This window comes from Lepus europaeus, chromosome X (assembly GCF_033115175.1).
Source record: "Lepus europaeus isolate LE1 chromosome X, mLepTim1.pri, whole genome shotgun sequence".
Classification (NCBI taxonomy): Eukaryota; Metazoa; Chordata; class Mammalia; order Lagomorpha; family Leporidae; genus Lepus; species Lepus europaeus.
In genome coordinates, this window is record NC_084850.1 from 82,465,108 (window position 1) to 82,480,992 (window position 15,885).

Genomic DNA, 15,885 nt, shown 5'->3' on the forward strand with positions numbered 1-15,885 from the left:
AGAACCTCCCTAGAGTTTTCCTAGAGACCCCCATGGAAATCTCCTAGAGACATCCTAAAGCTGCCCTGAGAGATGCCCTTGGAGTCTTCCTAGAGACACCTCAGAGATACTCTCAATAACCCAGAGTCATGCTGGGTATGCCTTACAGATGCCCTCAACGACATCCTCCAACACACCCTAGAGAAGGGGTATAGAAACCCTCAGAGACTCCAGATACACCTACAGTGAACCCCTAGTGATGCTCTAGATACACCCTCATAGTCTCACTAGAGTTGCCCTAGGGAGAACCCAGAGATGCCCTCAGAGATCTTCTGGAGACTCTCCTCCCTGAGATACCCTAGAGAAGCCCTCAGATATGCCCTTAGAGACCTATAAGTGACTCACTGGATATACACTCAGAGATGCTCTAGAGATGTGCTCAAAGATGCTTACAGAGATTCCCTGGAGATGCCCTCAGAGACACCCCCAGGACCCCCCTCAGAGACACCCCTAGAGATGCTTTAGAGACACTGAAACACTCTAGAGACATGCTAGAGACACCCTCAGAGACCCCCTAGAAACCTCCTAACAACGCTCTAGAGATGCCCTCGAGACACCTCATAGATGCCCTCTGAGATCCTCTAGAGCTGCTTCCAGAAACACTCCCAGATACCTCCTATGAACTTCCTTAGAGATGCCCTCAGGGGCCTGTAGAGAGCCAACTGGGATACCCTGAGTGAATGCCTAGAGATGCCCTAGAGACACTCTCAGAGATTCCCTAAAGACACCGCAGAGAAGCCTCAGAGACATTCCTGGACATGCCCGTAGATATCCCCAGAGATTCATTAGATACACCCTGAGAAACTCCTTAGAGAAATACTAGAGAGGCCATTGATATACCCTCAGAGGTGCCCTAGAGCTGCCTGCAGAGATGCTTACAGAGACCTCCTAGAGATGCCCTAGATACGATCTCAGAGACTCCATATAGTTGCCTTAAAGATGCCCTTGTGAAGCTATCAGAGATCCCCTAAAGACATCCTATAGCTTTCCTCAGAGACCCCCTGAGATACCCTCAGAGATCCCCGATATGCCCTCAGACACCCTCTAGAGACCTGCTAGAGATGCCATAGAAATGCCCTCAAGACCACTAGAGACATCCTTGGAAATCTTCCCCTCCAGGACTCCCTCAGAAATGTCCTCAGTGATCCAATAGAAACTCCCTCAGAGACACCCTAGAGATGTGCTTTAGATACCCTGAGAGACTCCATGAAAATTTCCTGGAGACCCCTTAGAGACTCTAGAGATGCCAAAGAGATGCCTTCAGTGAATCCCTAGAGATGGCCTAATGACTCCATAAGGGACACCCTGGATATGCCCTCAGAGACCCCTTAGTGTCACCTTAGGGAAGTCCTACAGATGCCCTCAGAGAGTCCCTACAAACTTCCCAGAGGCACCCTCACAAATCCCCAAGAGTCACCCAAGACATGCCTTACATACACCTTCAGAGAACGTTTAGAGAAGTCCTTGGAACCTCCACTCCGAACCCCAGGTCTCCCTCAGAGACCTCCTAGAGATGTCCTCATAGACCCAATAAAAACTCCCTAGAGACCCCCTAGAGCCTCCCTAGAAATGCTCTCAGTGAATGCCTAGAGATGTCCTAGAGAAACACTAACAGCCCCCCCAGAGATGTCCTCAGAGACCCAAGACACCCCCCAGAGATGCTGTTAGAGACTCCCTTAGAGTCACCCTAGAGAGGCCTCCAGAAATGCCTTCAGAGAATCCTAGAGTTGCCCTAGATATAGCCTCAGTTAACCCCTAGGGACCCTCCTTAGATGTGTTCAGAGACCACATAGAGAGGCACTAGAAGTGCCCTGAGATATCTTCTAGAGATATCTAGAGACCCCTTAGTGACACCTTGAAAGACCACTAAAGATAACCTTGAGACGTCCCAGAGATGCACTGATATGCTCTCAGAGACCCCTTAGAGTTGTTCTAGGGTGGCCCTAGAGACACCATCAGAGACCCCAAGAGATGCCACAGAGATGCCCTAAGAGACCCCAAAGAATCGCCCTAGGTATGCCCTACTTCCCTCAGAGACCCTCAAGAGATTCCCTAGAGATATCCTTGGAGACACCTTAGAGATGGGCTAAAGAAGTCCTCAGAGACCCAACAAAAATCTCCCTAGAGACCCTCTAGAGGCCCTCTAGAGATGCCCTGGGGAGGCCTTAGATACTTCCTCAGAGACCCACCCCCCGAGACATCCTAGAGCCTCCCTCAGAGGACCCATAGAAATACCCTTGGTACATCTTTTTTTTTAAATTTTATTTAATGAATATAAATTTCCAATGTACAGCTTATGGATTACAATGGCTTCCCCCTCCCACAATTTCCCTCCCACCCACAACCCTCCCCTCTCCCGCTCCCTCTCCCCTTCCATTCACATCCAGATTTATTTTCAATTCTCTTTATATACAGAAGATCAATTTAGTATAAAGATTTCAACAGTTTGCACCCACATAGAAACACAAAGTGCAACATACTGTTTGAGTATTAGTTATAGCATTAAATCAAAATGTACAGCACATTAAGGACAGAGATCCCACATGAGGAGCAAGTGCACAGTGACTCCTGTTGTTGACTCAACAAATTGACACTCTAGTTTATGGCACCAGTAACCACCCTAGGCTGTCGTCATGAGTTGCCAAGGCTATGGAAACCTTCCAAGTTTGCCAACTCTGATCATATTTAGACAAGGTCATAAAAGACAGAGTGAGGATAGTAACCAATGATCCTAAGAGTGGCATTTACCAGGTTTGAACAATTATACAGCATGAAGTGGGGAAGAGGACCATCAGTACACACAGGTTGGGAGTAGAGCCATTGGTGGTAGAGTAGAGGTTATGATTACAAAGGAATGAGGCCCAAGTGCCCTAGACAGGGTCTAGAACAAAGGACAGAATCATTATTAGAGGAGCTAAGAAAGGTGCTGTCTAAGCTACAATTAAGTTTTCTGATTGAGAGGCAAATAGAACCTGATAGAAGGGGCTTGATAATAATCTGGTGGGCTTTAGGCCTTGTAAGTTAAGAGGCCCAGACCTATCTATCTCTTCACATGGGGTATATCCTAAGGGAGGTGTGAACCTCCTAGGGGAAGGCACCCTGTTGACTTTCATTTCTTAGCTGGCCTGGGAGGAGAGCTGGCCAGGTAAAGGCAGGTGGCATCTCTAACAAGAAATTTACAGTTCTGCCTGCAATGTTGCTGACCCTACTTGACCGTCCCCTCAGCTGCAGTGGTCACTTTGGAAGTTGGGCTGAGTGAAGGGCTTTTCAGCTTAGAGCCAATAAGATCTGTGGCTCTGACCTGGGCATCCTTCGACTCCAGGGCAGGTCCATTTCCAGGGATCCAACTCTTGGACGAGCTGCCAGGGCTCTTCACAAGCTGACTTCTGCTGAAGCCCAGGCTTACCACATTGAAAGCCACTGCAGTGGACTGGCCTGTTGGGTCTCCTTGAGGGCAGATCACTGTACAGATCAGCCATTAATAGGCCTGCCACCCATTGCTTCTGATGCCTAGCTATTCTTTTCCTCCTGGTTTGTGTTAAAGCAGACCAGAGGATGCAAGTAGTCACAGGCATGTTCTGTAGCAGTTTTTCTAAGGTAGACAATGCCCATAAGGAAAATTATATTCTCACTTTAAAACTTTCTTTCCCTTTGGTCTGAAAAGGAGGTTTTTTCTACTTACTGTATACTTCACTGATGGTGAAGTGAATCTAGCTATGAGATTATAATTTAAACTCGTATTTTGGCTATGCTATTACAGAAAAATGTTAGCCATCTCTTTTATAAGGTCTAAAGATTAAATTGTGCATCCTACAGATTCCTTCATAATAGAATTAGTTTCCTACCTTGAGGAGAATAGAGAAATGAAAGAACAAGTTGGGCTTAGAATAGAGAAATGAGGGAGCAAGTCCTAGATCGCTTGCTGACAGTAGCAATATCACATGAATACTTAGCAAACAGTTTCAACCATTAGATAACAACTTAAGAAAACATTTACCAGAAGGTCCAATGCCTTCTAGAAATTTTAAGAATCATGTATTTGGAAACACCTCTTAAATATCTAACATGGTGTAGTTTGTTTAACCAGTAAACTTAAGCACAACCATATAAAATGTTTTTAGTTTCTTTCTACCAAGAAGTTTAAAACATATGATTCACAGATTCAGGTCACACAAATTAAAATGTATCTTTGATTGATTTTAGCAGCTTAAATTTATGGACAATCTTACCTATAAGCCAATTAAAATAAAACTCTTAATAAAATTTTCCCATGTGGACATACAATATGTACACACATATAGCATAATAGACCAATATAGCAATTTTAATAATAGCTTTTAAAATCTTTACCTCTTTTTGTAGATTGCCAATTGATTTGAATGGCTTTTTGTTTTTAGTAACCTCAGTTAACCATACTTTCTCTCAGTTGGTACTGTTAATACATTATTGGCTTCATTTGTTTACAGAGCCATCCCAAAGTACTGAATACAATAGAGGTGGCTGGAAAAAGTCCATAGGAACCTATAGGAGGACAGCTAAACACAGAACCAACAACGCTTTAGTTTTATGTGCAGCAAATCATATATAACTGTGGATGACAAAAGACTTTAAGTCGCCATGTTTAAAATTATAAACTCATCAACCAACAAGAGGCACTTGCTTACTTCACAGTATTTTTGAAAGCACCTGTAGGATTTTACAAGTATTTAACCCTTTAGGCCTCTGGGGCTTTCTCATTAAGATAACTATCATGTCTAGTAACACAAGATCATTAGACCTTCTAATTCTCAAACATTTGTATTAATAGCATTTTCCATTATAGAAACTTAAAATTTGGTACCACATCACATCTTGACAGTCCTTCTAATATAATCCAAATAGCCTGATTAGTTGGTGTCTCTATAAGATGAGAGACATAGGTCCTTCGATTTTTTCAGTTGGGCCCAAACTGGAAAAACCAAAGTCCAGGATTTACTGGAAATTTTAGAGACCAGATTGTTTGAAACTTTGATTTTTTGAATGCCTGTCAAGAATGCCAAGAAGGCTCAAAATCCAAAATATCTGGTTGAAATAAGATTCCGTAAAATCATGACATAACATAGACCAAATTTGATCATTGTTACAAGGTGATTATTCAAATCTTTGAAAATAAGCACATATTTAAATAACCCATAGCTCTTAATAAAAATTCAGCTGTTTTTGAACAATTAGAATGTAACAGACATCAAGAGAACATAAGAGATTACTTTAACACATTGCTTTAACAGAGCATCAGAGTTTAATTCTATGTCAAAGAGAAATTGAGCTTCCTGTGATCTTTTGCTGTGAGGTTTCCTTCCTTTACCTTCTTTCATATCGATGACCATGTCTCTGTGTTTCTGTGTGTGACACATCTTTAAGCATCTTTTGCAGGGCAGGATGAGTGACAACAAATTCTTTCAGTTTCTGTTTGCTATGAAAAGTCTTTATTTCACCTTCATTCACAAATGAGAGCTTTGCAGGATATAATATTCTGGGCTGGCAGTTTTTCTCTCTTAGTATCTGGGCGATGTCTTGCCATTCCCTTCTAGCTTGTAGGGTTTCTGATGAGAAGTCTGCTGTGAGTCTAATTGGAGATCCTCTGAGAGTAATCTGACGTTTCTCTCTTGCACCTTTTAGAATCTTTTCTTTATGTTTCACTGTGGTGAGTTTGATTACAACATGTCGTGGTGAGGATCTCTTTTGGTCATGTTTATTAGGGGTTCTATAAGCTTCCTGTATTAAGATGCCTCTGTCCTTCTCCAAACCTGGGAAATTTTCTGCTAGTATCTCACTGAAAATGCCTTCTAATCCTTTCTCCCTCTCCATGCCTTCAGGAACTCCTAGAACCCGAATGTTGGGTTTTTTAAGAGTATCCTGTAGATTCCCGACAATATTTGTTAGATTTCTAATTTCTTCTTCTTTTCTTTGGTTTGCCTGTTTCCTTTCCTGTTCTCTGTCTTCTAAGTCCGATATTCTCTCTTCTGCTTCGCCCATTCTGTTTTTAAGGCTCTCTAATGTGTTTGTCATTTGATCTATTGAATTCTTCATTTCATTATGATTTCTCGTCACTATCACAGTTTCTTGTTCTACTAGTTGTTTCATTTCATTTTGATTCCTCCTTAATATTTCACTTTCACGAGAGAGATTTTCTATCTTGTCCATTAAGGATTCCTGTAGTTCAAGAATTTGTTTTTGAGAACTTCTGAATGTTCTTATCAATTTTTTGAGATCTGCTTCTTGCATTTCCTCTATCTCATCATCTTCATAATCTTGAATTGGGGTGTCTTTTTCATTTGGGTGCGACATAGTGTCTTCCTTGTTCTTGTTACCTCGGTTTCTGCATTTGTTGTTTGGCATGTTGGAGATATTTGGTTTCTTCACTGTGGTGTTTTTTCTTCTTACGCTATGGCTCTATATTAAGTGTACTGTCTGCTTTCGGTGGAGTCTTAGAGGCTTGAGATGAGTGTGGCCTGAGAGCTGTGTTTGGTTCCTCAGGGTTGAGGGTGTGTCAAAGATGACACTCCCAGGTTAGGGGTGGCAAATCTCTTTCTTTCTTTTTTTTTTTTTTGATTTAAAAGGGAAGTAATTCCGCACAGTTGAACGGAATTGGAGGTAGTTAGCAGGCGAATGATATACCCACAGGAGCCAGAGATCAGAAGCTCTTTCCCAAGGACCACACAGGGATTCTGTGCTGCCCTCAGTGTGGGCTCCAATTCTCCTGCAGTCTCCCAGTGGGTTGCCAAGTTAGATCCTAATCTCCTGTTATTTCACCCCTCCCCCCAGAGTCAGGTTTTTCTGCTAGGCTCAGGGCCGGTGCAGACCTGAGGTCGCCCTGCTTATGATGTATGTCCAAAATGGCGCCTGCTCCTTTTCTTGCTAGCCTTTGAGGGGTGAGCGGAGAGAGAGAAACTTGTGTCCGTATCGGTCACTTTTTTTATTTTTTTCCTCTCTCTCTTCTAGTTAGCCTGGTGAACTTTTCCCCACGGAGTTTCAAGCCTCGTTCCCTCTAGTCTTCTCTTTCGGCTTGCGCACCAGTGTCTCAGGCTATTGAGGTTCGGCTCACCTCGTGTTCCAGCGCTGGTGTGTTGAGTCTGCCGCTGGTGTCCTGAACTTGGGCTCCCACGCTCTCCACGCAGGTCCACTATGAATCACTAGTTCCGGAAGAGTTTCCTCTGCTGTTTCTTCCCCTACTCTTCCTTGAGCCTGCAGTATCTCCACTTTTATTAAACTGTCTCTTTTCGGACTATCAGTGTGATCCCTTCCTATTCCGCCATCTTGCCGCTCTCCACCCTTGATACATCTTACATACGTCCTCAGAGATACCCCAGAGATGTCCCAGATAAGCCCGCCTTCAGAGAACCCCTCATGACCTTGAGATGTCCTACAGCTTCCTGCAGAGATGCCCCTAGATTTACCTTAGATCAATCCTACATAAGCCCCAAGGGACCCCCTGGAGACCCTCTAAAGATGCCATTGAGACTCCCTTAGGATCCCCCAGAGATTTTCTTAGGACTTCCCCAAAAAATGCCCTCAGGGATGCCCCCAGGGTCCCACTAGAAATGGCATCAGAGATATCCTAGAGACTTACATGCCCCCTCACCCCAATCCTTGAACTTGCTACTTCCACCTCACAAGGAATTTTCAGGTGTTGTTCAGTTGAGGACCCAGAAATGGGGGATTTTCTTGGGCTGTCTGGGTGGGCAGATGCTGTCTCAGGATCCTTAGGCAAGGGAGGCTGTAATCAGAGTCAGAGAGGGAGGCAAGATGGAAGCAGAGGCCAGAGCCATGTTTCGGAGGTGAAGGTCCAAAAGCTATGGCAGCCCCACAAACTAGAGGCAAGTAATGGATCCCCCCTGGAGTCTCCAGAGGAGCCAGCTCAGCCCACACCTTCATTTTAGCCTCGTGCCTGACAGAACTGTAAGGGAGAAATTCTTGTTGCCTAAAAAAAATGGAATACATTTGCTTGTAAAAGGAAAATATAAAATTAGTGTTTACCTGGGGCTGGAACAAGCAATGATGGGGCATAATTTCTCAATGGGTATGTGGTTTAAATTTTGGTGGGATTAAAATCTTTTGGAACCAGATGGTGGTGATGGTTGCACAACATTGTGATGTACTAATGACAGTATATTTTACACAATAAAGCTATGAAACTCTTTGTTTTTAAGTTTAATTTGAAAGGCAGAGGAGAGAGAGAGAGAGAGAGAGAGAGAGAGAGAGAGAGAGAATCTACCATCTGTTGCTTCACTCTCCAAATGATCACAATGCCCAAAGCCAGAAGAGCCATGGACTTCATCTAGATCTCCCACGTTGGGTGCAGGGACCTGCTGTGCTACAATGCTGGTCACAAAAAAAAGTTTTAAAAATTACAATGGTTAAGATAACTCAAGATAACACTTTTTAAATAGCCCATCTTCCCTGGTGTCAGTATATTAGAGAAAATTTGCTCTTTATTTTGCATATTATTGTAAATTACTGTCTAGAAAATATAGCCTCTAAGGGCTTAATGGGAGTTTCAGGCCATTTAGTCATTGGTCAAGTTCTCACATGTAAAGTATGTATACAGTCTGGTATATTCTTTAGTTATGTCGTGAGTTATCAGCATCATGTGATAGAGTCCTTTCCACTATACTGACAGTGCAATTTGTTGTCATTTTCTAGAGTGACAGAACAGTGTTTCATGTGTAAGACAAAAACAATAAAAGTTCTAGAAAGAAACTAATGAGAATGTCCTCACTAGTCTATGGTTGGTGAAGTTTACATTATTATGATATGAAAATAGTAAGATCTACAAAAGTTAAAAAAGTCATGAATTAGTCTTCATTAATAATAACTTCTGTAAATTCAAAGATACCACACATATGAGAGTATTTCAAAAAGTTCATGGGAAATTAAAAGCTAAATTAACTTTGGCACAAAAACTTTGAAATCTATGCATGTGAGGGCTCCTCAAAAAGTTAATAGAAATTATGTACTATGAAATAACTATGCATAGATTTTAAATTTTTTGTGCCACAATCAACTTATTTTAATTGTGCTTATAAATTTATAAATAAACTTTTTGAAGTACCTTCCTATAATAAAACTGCAAGTCATATTCTTATGAATGATAGTTGCCATGCAAATATGCTACAAATTTCTTGTAACTTGTAACTAGAATGCTTATACAAGTCCTACAAATATATTTATTAAAAGATAAACTAGAGGCCAGCAGTGTGGCATAGTGGTTAAAGCCGCCACCTGTGGTATAGGCATCTCATATAGGCACCGGTTTGAGTCCTGACTGCTCTACTTCTGATCCCACTCTCTGCTAATGGCCTGGGAAACCAACAGAGCATAGCCCAAGTGCTTGGGCCCCTGCACCCACATGAGAGAGCTGGATGAAGCTCCTGGCTCCTGGCTTCAGATTGGCCCAGCTCTAGCTGTGGTGGTCATTTGAGAAGTGAACCAGTGGATGAAAGATCTGTCTCTCCCCTCCCTTCTTTCTGTAAACTCTGCCTTTCAAATAAATAAATCTCTCTTTTTTTAAAGTTAAACTAGCCAATTAAAAATCATAGATAGGAATTTTACTAAACAGAACGTTCAAAGGCCAATAAATGTCTGAAAAGATACTCAGGACACTCCTCAGATACATAGATTAAAACCAGAATGTGGGGGCCGGTGCTATGGTGCAGTGGGTTAACACCCTGGCCTGAAGTGCTGGCATCTCATATGGGTGCCTGTTCGAGACCCAGCTACTCCACTTCTGATTCAGCTCTCTGCTATGGCCTGGGAAAGCAGTAGAAGATGATCCAAGTCCTTGGAACCCTGCACCCACGTGAGAGACCTGGTAGAAGCTCCTGGCTCCTGGCTTCGGATCTATGTAGCTCTGGCCTATATGGCCAATTGGGTAGTGAACCAGCAGAAGGAAGACCTCTCTCTCTCTCTCTCTCTCTCTCTCTCTCTCTCTGCCTCTCCTCTCTCTGTGTAACTCTTTCAAATAAATAAATAAATCTTTAAAAAAAACCAGAATGTGATTCTAAATCTGAACCAGCAGAGTGCCAACAATCCAGGAACTGACAATACCATGTATTGGCATGAGTATAAAGCAGCTGGAACATTCCATACATTGTTAAAGGAAGTGTTGAATTGTTCTAATCACTTTGGAAACTCTTTTGGCAGTAGCTGATAAAGCAAAATGCAAGTTTAGATTCTGATGCTGAAGTTTCATGCTTAGGCAAACATCCAAAAAGAGTGCATTTGTTCATCCAAAAACATATACAAAGATGTTCAAATGAATTTTTCTAATAATAGCTTCTAACTAGAAACAATCCAAACATGCCTCAACAAGAGAATGTGTGAAAGAATTGTGGATTTTGCCAACATTAGAATAGTCACAAAAATTGAAAAATACCAATACAAGTACGGTTTGTTATGGATTCCAAATTTTATGAGGAGTGAAAGAAACCAGGAGTAAAATCATATATACTGTGTGACTCTAATAATATGATATTCAAATCAGGCAAAAGAAATCTATGATGACAGAGGTCAGAGACTTAAATTGCATGAAGAATTTTGTGTTCAACCTGGGAGAAGCAATAAAATTAGTGGTTTGGAAATATAATTAAATGAATTATAAGAACACTAAAAAGAAGAGAGGTATGTATACATTATTTTTCCATCATGTAAAATCATTCCACAGAGTTAAAAAGAGCATTTAATAATAAAAGGTATACAAAAAAAGAAAAGAAGAAAAGAAAAAGAAAAAAAGAAAAAAGAATAAAAGGTATAATCCATTGGGAAGACATAACTGCTTCATATTTTTATGTACCTAACAATGTGCCCCCACAAAAACATAAAGCAATAATTGATGTAACTACAATTAGAAATAGATACATACATAACCATAGCAAGACATTTCAACCCATCTTTATCATGAATTGGCAGAAGAAACAAATCCAATGAATAAGTAAACTTGTAACCATTATTAAAACTTACGTATTAAAGTTCACTTAAGTGTTACATATTTAGCACATAACTAAAAACTGCAAACAACACATTACTTTAACATACCTATAGAATATTTACAAACTTTCCCCACCTGATTGGATATAAGCAAGTGTCAAATCATATTGATGAATTTAAATTATACAGAGTTGGCTCTCTAACCACAGTAAAGCTAAGTTAGAACTCAGTAAGAGAAAGCTAGCTAGGAAACTCCTATTGGAATTTAACAAATTCAGTATTAGTATTACTACTGGGTTAAAAAAGAAGGCAAAATGGGAATTAGAAAATATTTGACTTGACACTTTATATACCAAACTTGTAACACACAAACGAAGCAGCTTTTAAAGAGAGTTTCATAATTTAAAATACATGCATTCAAAAGGAAATAAAGGCTGAATTCTATATGTATATTAAGATATTAGGAAAATCATGACATATAACCACATTTAAAGTAGAAGGAGGGGTTGGTGTTGTGGTATAGTGGGTTAAGCCACTGCCTATGATGCTGGCATTTCATAATAGAGTGCATATTCCAGTTTCAGCTACTTTGCTATGTGCCTGGGAAAGCAGCAGAAGATGGCCCAAGTATGTGGACTCTTGAACCCATGTGGGAGATCTGGATGGAGTTCCTGGTTCTGGACTTCGACCTCACTCAACTCTGATTGTTGCTGCCATTTGATGAGTAAGCCAGCAGATGGAAGACTTCTGTCTCTGTCCCCCAACCCCCACCCTGGTTGCTCTGCCTTTCAAGTCTTAAAAAAAAAGAGGAGGGACAGGAACAATAAAGGTAAGAATAGAAATTAGTAAACTAGGAAAGACTATACTTTCAGGGATAATTTCTGTAGTTCCTCACTGTAGAAGTTTCTATAAAGTGGAGAGCACCAGAAACCATGAAGAGGAGGCTCAGTGTTCTCTCCTTAACGTGAAGTTCGCTCTTGGTGATGCTTCTTTCCTTTCCAGGGAATAAGAGAGGGAGAATGCCAACTCAGTGGTTTAAAAGTGAAAATAATATAGGAGCAAACTTCAAAAGTGAGGATCCATAAAAGCCAAATGTGTATTTGAAAAAGGAAAATGTGTAAATGTCTGGTAGAATGAAAAAAAAAATAAAGAAAAAGTAACCTGTGTCAGGTGACATCACTAGAGATAACATACATTTTAAAAGATAATTCTAAAGTAATAAGAACTCTCATTTGTGGCTGGTGGCAAATGGCACAGACTTTGGAAAAGAGTTTGCTAGATTCTTAAGAAGCTAAACATAGCTATACTACACAATGCATAAACCTCTATGATTCCAACTGTCTCATTCTGGAAAAGGTAAAACCAGAGTCAGTAAGTGATTTTTCAGAGTTTCAGACAGAGGAAGTAGGAATAAATTTCATTTTTTTTGCACCAAAGTAAGCATCTTTAATTCTATTTTCCATGAACTTTATGAAGTACTCTCATGTACACACAGACACATATATACAATGGGTAATATGTTAGGATAAAGTTGAGTTTTTTTTAAGATGTATTTATGAGAGAGAGAGAGAGAGAGAGAGAGATCTTCCATCTGCTGGTTCACTCTCCAAATGGCCACAATAGCCACTGCTGGGCCAGGTTGAAGTCAGGAGCCAGGAGCTTCTTCTGGGTCTCCCATGTGAGCGCAGGGATTCAGGCACTCAGGCCATTTTCCACTGCTTTCCCAGGAACATTAGCAAGGAGCTGGATCGGAATTAGAGCAGCCAGGACTAGAACAGGTACCCACATGGGATGTTGGTACTGCAGATGGCAGCTTAACCCACAGATTCACAACATCAGCTACCTAAAGTTGAGTTTTTATATCAATGAATGATATCATCGTAAAAACAAAGGGAAAGGCCTTAAGATTATCTAAATAGATCCAAGAAAAATATTTAATAAAATTCAGAATCCATTCATAATGAAACTACTCTCAAGCCAGGAATCAAAAAGGAGTTATTTAATATGATAAATAATTTTACAAAAATTACCCCCAAGAGACGTAATTAATGACACAGTGTGGGAAACTTCCTACGTTATCATTGAGACAAGGCACTCTTTATATCTTATTCAACATTATGCTGGAATTCCTAGATAGGCAGAGCAATAAAGCAAGAGAAAGAACAGTATAAGAATTAAATAAGAAGTGATAAAAGATTTTATATTTACACATGCAATGTGTGCAAAAGACACAAAATATTAACAGGAAAAATAGAATGCATAAATTAATTATTCATGATTGATTATGCTAAAAGATGAATTTATAAAATAATTTATGCAGCTCAACCTAAATCAACCTGGAATCAACCTAAATGCCCATCAACAGTAGACTGGATAAAGAAATTATGGGACATGTACTCTATAGAATAGTATACAGCAGTCAAAAACAATGAAATTCGGTCATTTGCAACAAGATGGAGGAATCTGGAAAACATCATGCTGAGTGAATTAAGCCAGTCCCAAAGGGACAAAAATCATACGTTCTCACTGATTGGTGACAACTAACCGAGCACCAAAAAGGAAACCTGTTGAAGTGAAATGGACACTATGAGAAACTTCATCAGCACCTGTACTAACTGTTGATGAACAACTTAATACTTTACCCCTTTTAGTATTTTTTTTGTTCTACTTAATACTTTTGGTTGAACTCTGTAATTAACACACAATTATTCTTAGGTGTTTAAATTTAACTGAAAAGTGATCACTGTTAAATTTCAGAGTGGAAAAAGAGAGGGAGGAGATGTACAATTTGGGACATGCACAATCGGACTTGTCCCAAATGGTGGAGTTAGAAATGTGCCAGGGCATTCCAATACAATCCCATCAAAGTGGCATGTACCAATGCCATCTCACTAGTCCAAGTGATCAATTTCAGTTCACAATTGATCATAATGATAGGTCTAAGAGTTAAAGGGATCACATAAACAAGACAAGTGTCTGCTAATACTAACTGATAGAATCAAAAAGGGAGAGAAGGATCCAACATGGGAAGCAGGATACACAGCAGACTCGTAGAATGGCAGACGTCCTAAACAACACTCTGGCCTCAGAATCAGCCCTTAAGGCATTCGGATCTGGCTGAAGAGCCCATGAGAGTATTGTAGGCATGGAAAGCCAAGATACCATGGAAAAGAAAAAAAAGACCTAAATGAAAGATCTCTGCGAGTGAGATCCCAGTGGAAAGAACGGGGCCATCAAAGAAGGAGGTACCTTTCTCTGAAGGGAGGAGAGAACTTCCACTTTGACTATGACCCTATCGGAATAAGATCAAAGTCAGCGAACTCTAAAGGCTTCCATAGCCCTGGCAACTCATGACTAGAGCCTAGGGAGATTACTGACGCCATGAACAGGAGTGTCAAATTGTTAAGTCAGCAACAGAAGTCACTGTGTACTTACATCCCATGTGGGATCGGTCCTTAATGTGTTGTCTAATGTGCAGTGATGCTATAACTAGTACTGAAACAGTATTTTTACACTTTGTGTTTCTGTGTGGGTACAAACTGATGAGATCTTTACTAATTATATACTGAATCGATCTTCTGTATATAAAGATAATTGGAAATAAAAAAAAAACTGGTGTTAAATTGGAAATGGCATAGAAAATTAATTAATTTTAAAAAAAATTATGTAGGATCTCTGTCTTTAATGTGCTGTACACTCTTATTTAATGCTATAACTAGTACTCCAACAGTATTTTTTTTCACTTTGTGTTGCTATATGGGGGCAAACTGTTGAAATCGTTACCTAATATATACTAAACTGATCTTTTGTATATAAAGAGAATTGAAAATGAATCATGATGTGAATGGAAGGGGAGAGGGAGCGGGAAAGGGGAGGGATGAGGGTGGGAGGGAAGTTACGGGAGGGGGGAAGCCATTGTAACCCATAAGCTGTACTTTGGAAATTTATATTCATTAAATAAAAGTTTAATAAATGAAAAAAAGGACTAGTGTCTGCTAATACTAACTGATAGAATCAAAAAGGAGAGAACGATCCAACATGGTAAGTGGGATGCACAGCAGACTCATAGAATGGCAGATGTCCTAAATAGCACTCTGGCCTCAGAATCAGCCCTTAAGGCATTCAGATCTGGCTGAAATTCCATGAGAGTATTTTAGGCATGGAAAGCCAAGACACTCTGGCAAGAAAATAAATAAATAAATAAAACCTAAATGAAAAATCTGTGCGAGTGAGATCCCAGTGGAAAGAACAGGTCCATCAAAGAAGGAGGTACCTTTCTCTGAAGGCAGGAGAGAACTTCCACTTTGACTATGACCTTGTCTAAATAAGATCGGAATCAGCGAACTCAAAAGGCTTCAATAGCCTTGGTAGCTCAGGACAAGAGCCTAGGGTTATTACTGATGCCATAAACAAGAGTGTCAATTTGTTAAGTCAGCAACAAGAGTCACTGTGCACTTACTCCTCATGTAGGATCTCTGTCCTTAATGTGTTGTTCAATATGAATTAATGCTATAACTAGTACTCAAACTGTACTTTACACTTTGTGTTTCTGTGTGGGTGCAACTGTTGAAATCTTTACTTAATATATACTAAATCAGGGAGGCGGCAAGATGGCGGAATAGGAACGGAGCACACGATTAGTCCGGAGAGAGAGACAGGTTAATATAAGTGGAGATACTGCAGGAAGAGTAGGGGATGAAACAGCATAGGAAACTCTTCCGGAACTAGTGATTCACAGTGTACCTGCGTGGAGAGCGTGGGAGCCCAAGTTCGGGACACCAGCAGCAGACTCACACACCAGCGCTGGAACGCGAGGTGAGCCGAACCACAATAGCCCAAGACACCAGCGGGGAAGCGGAAAGAGGAGGCTAGAGGGAACGA

At 40.6% G+C, this 15,885-nt stretch overlaps 1 pseudogene; it reads left to right on the forward strand.

The window, feature by feature from the left end:
- Positions 1–11,860: 11,860 nt before the first annotated feature.
- On the forward strand, positions 11,861–12,039 carry LOC133753841 (small nucleolar RNA U3; annotated as a pseudogene).
- Positions 12,040–15,885: the final 3,846 nt, after the last annotated feature.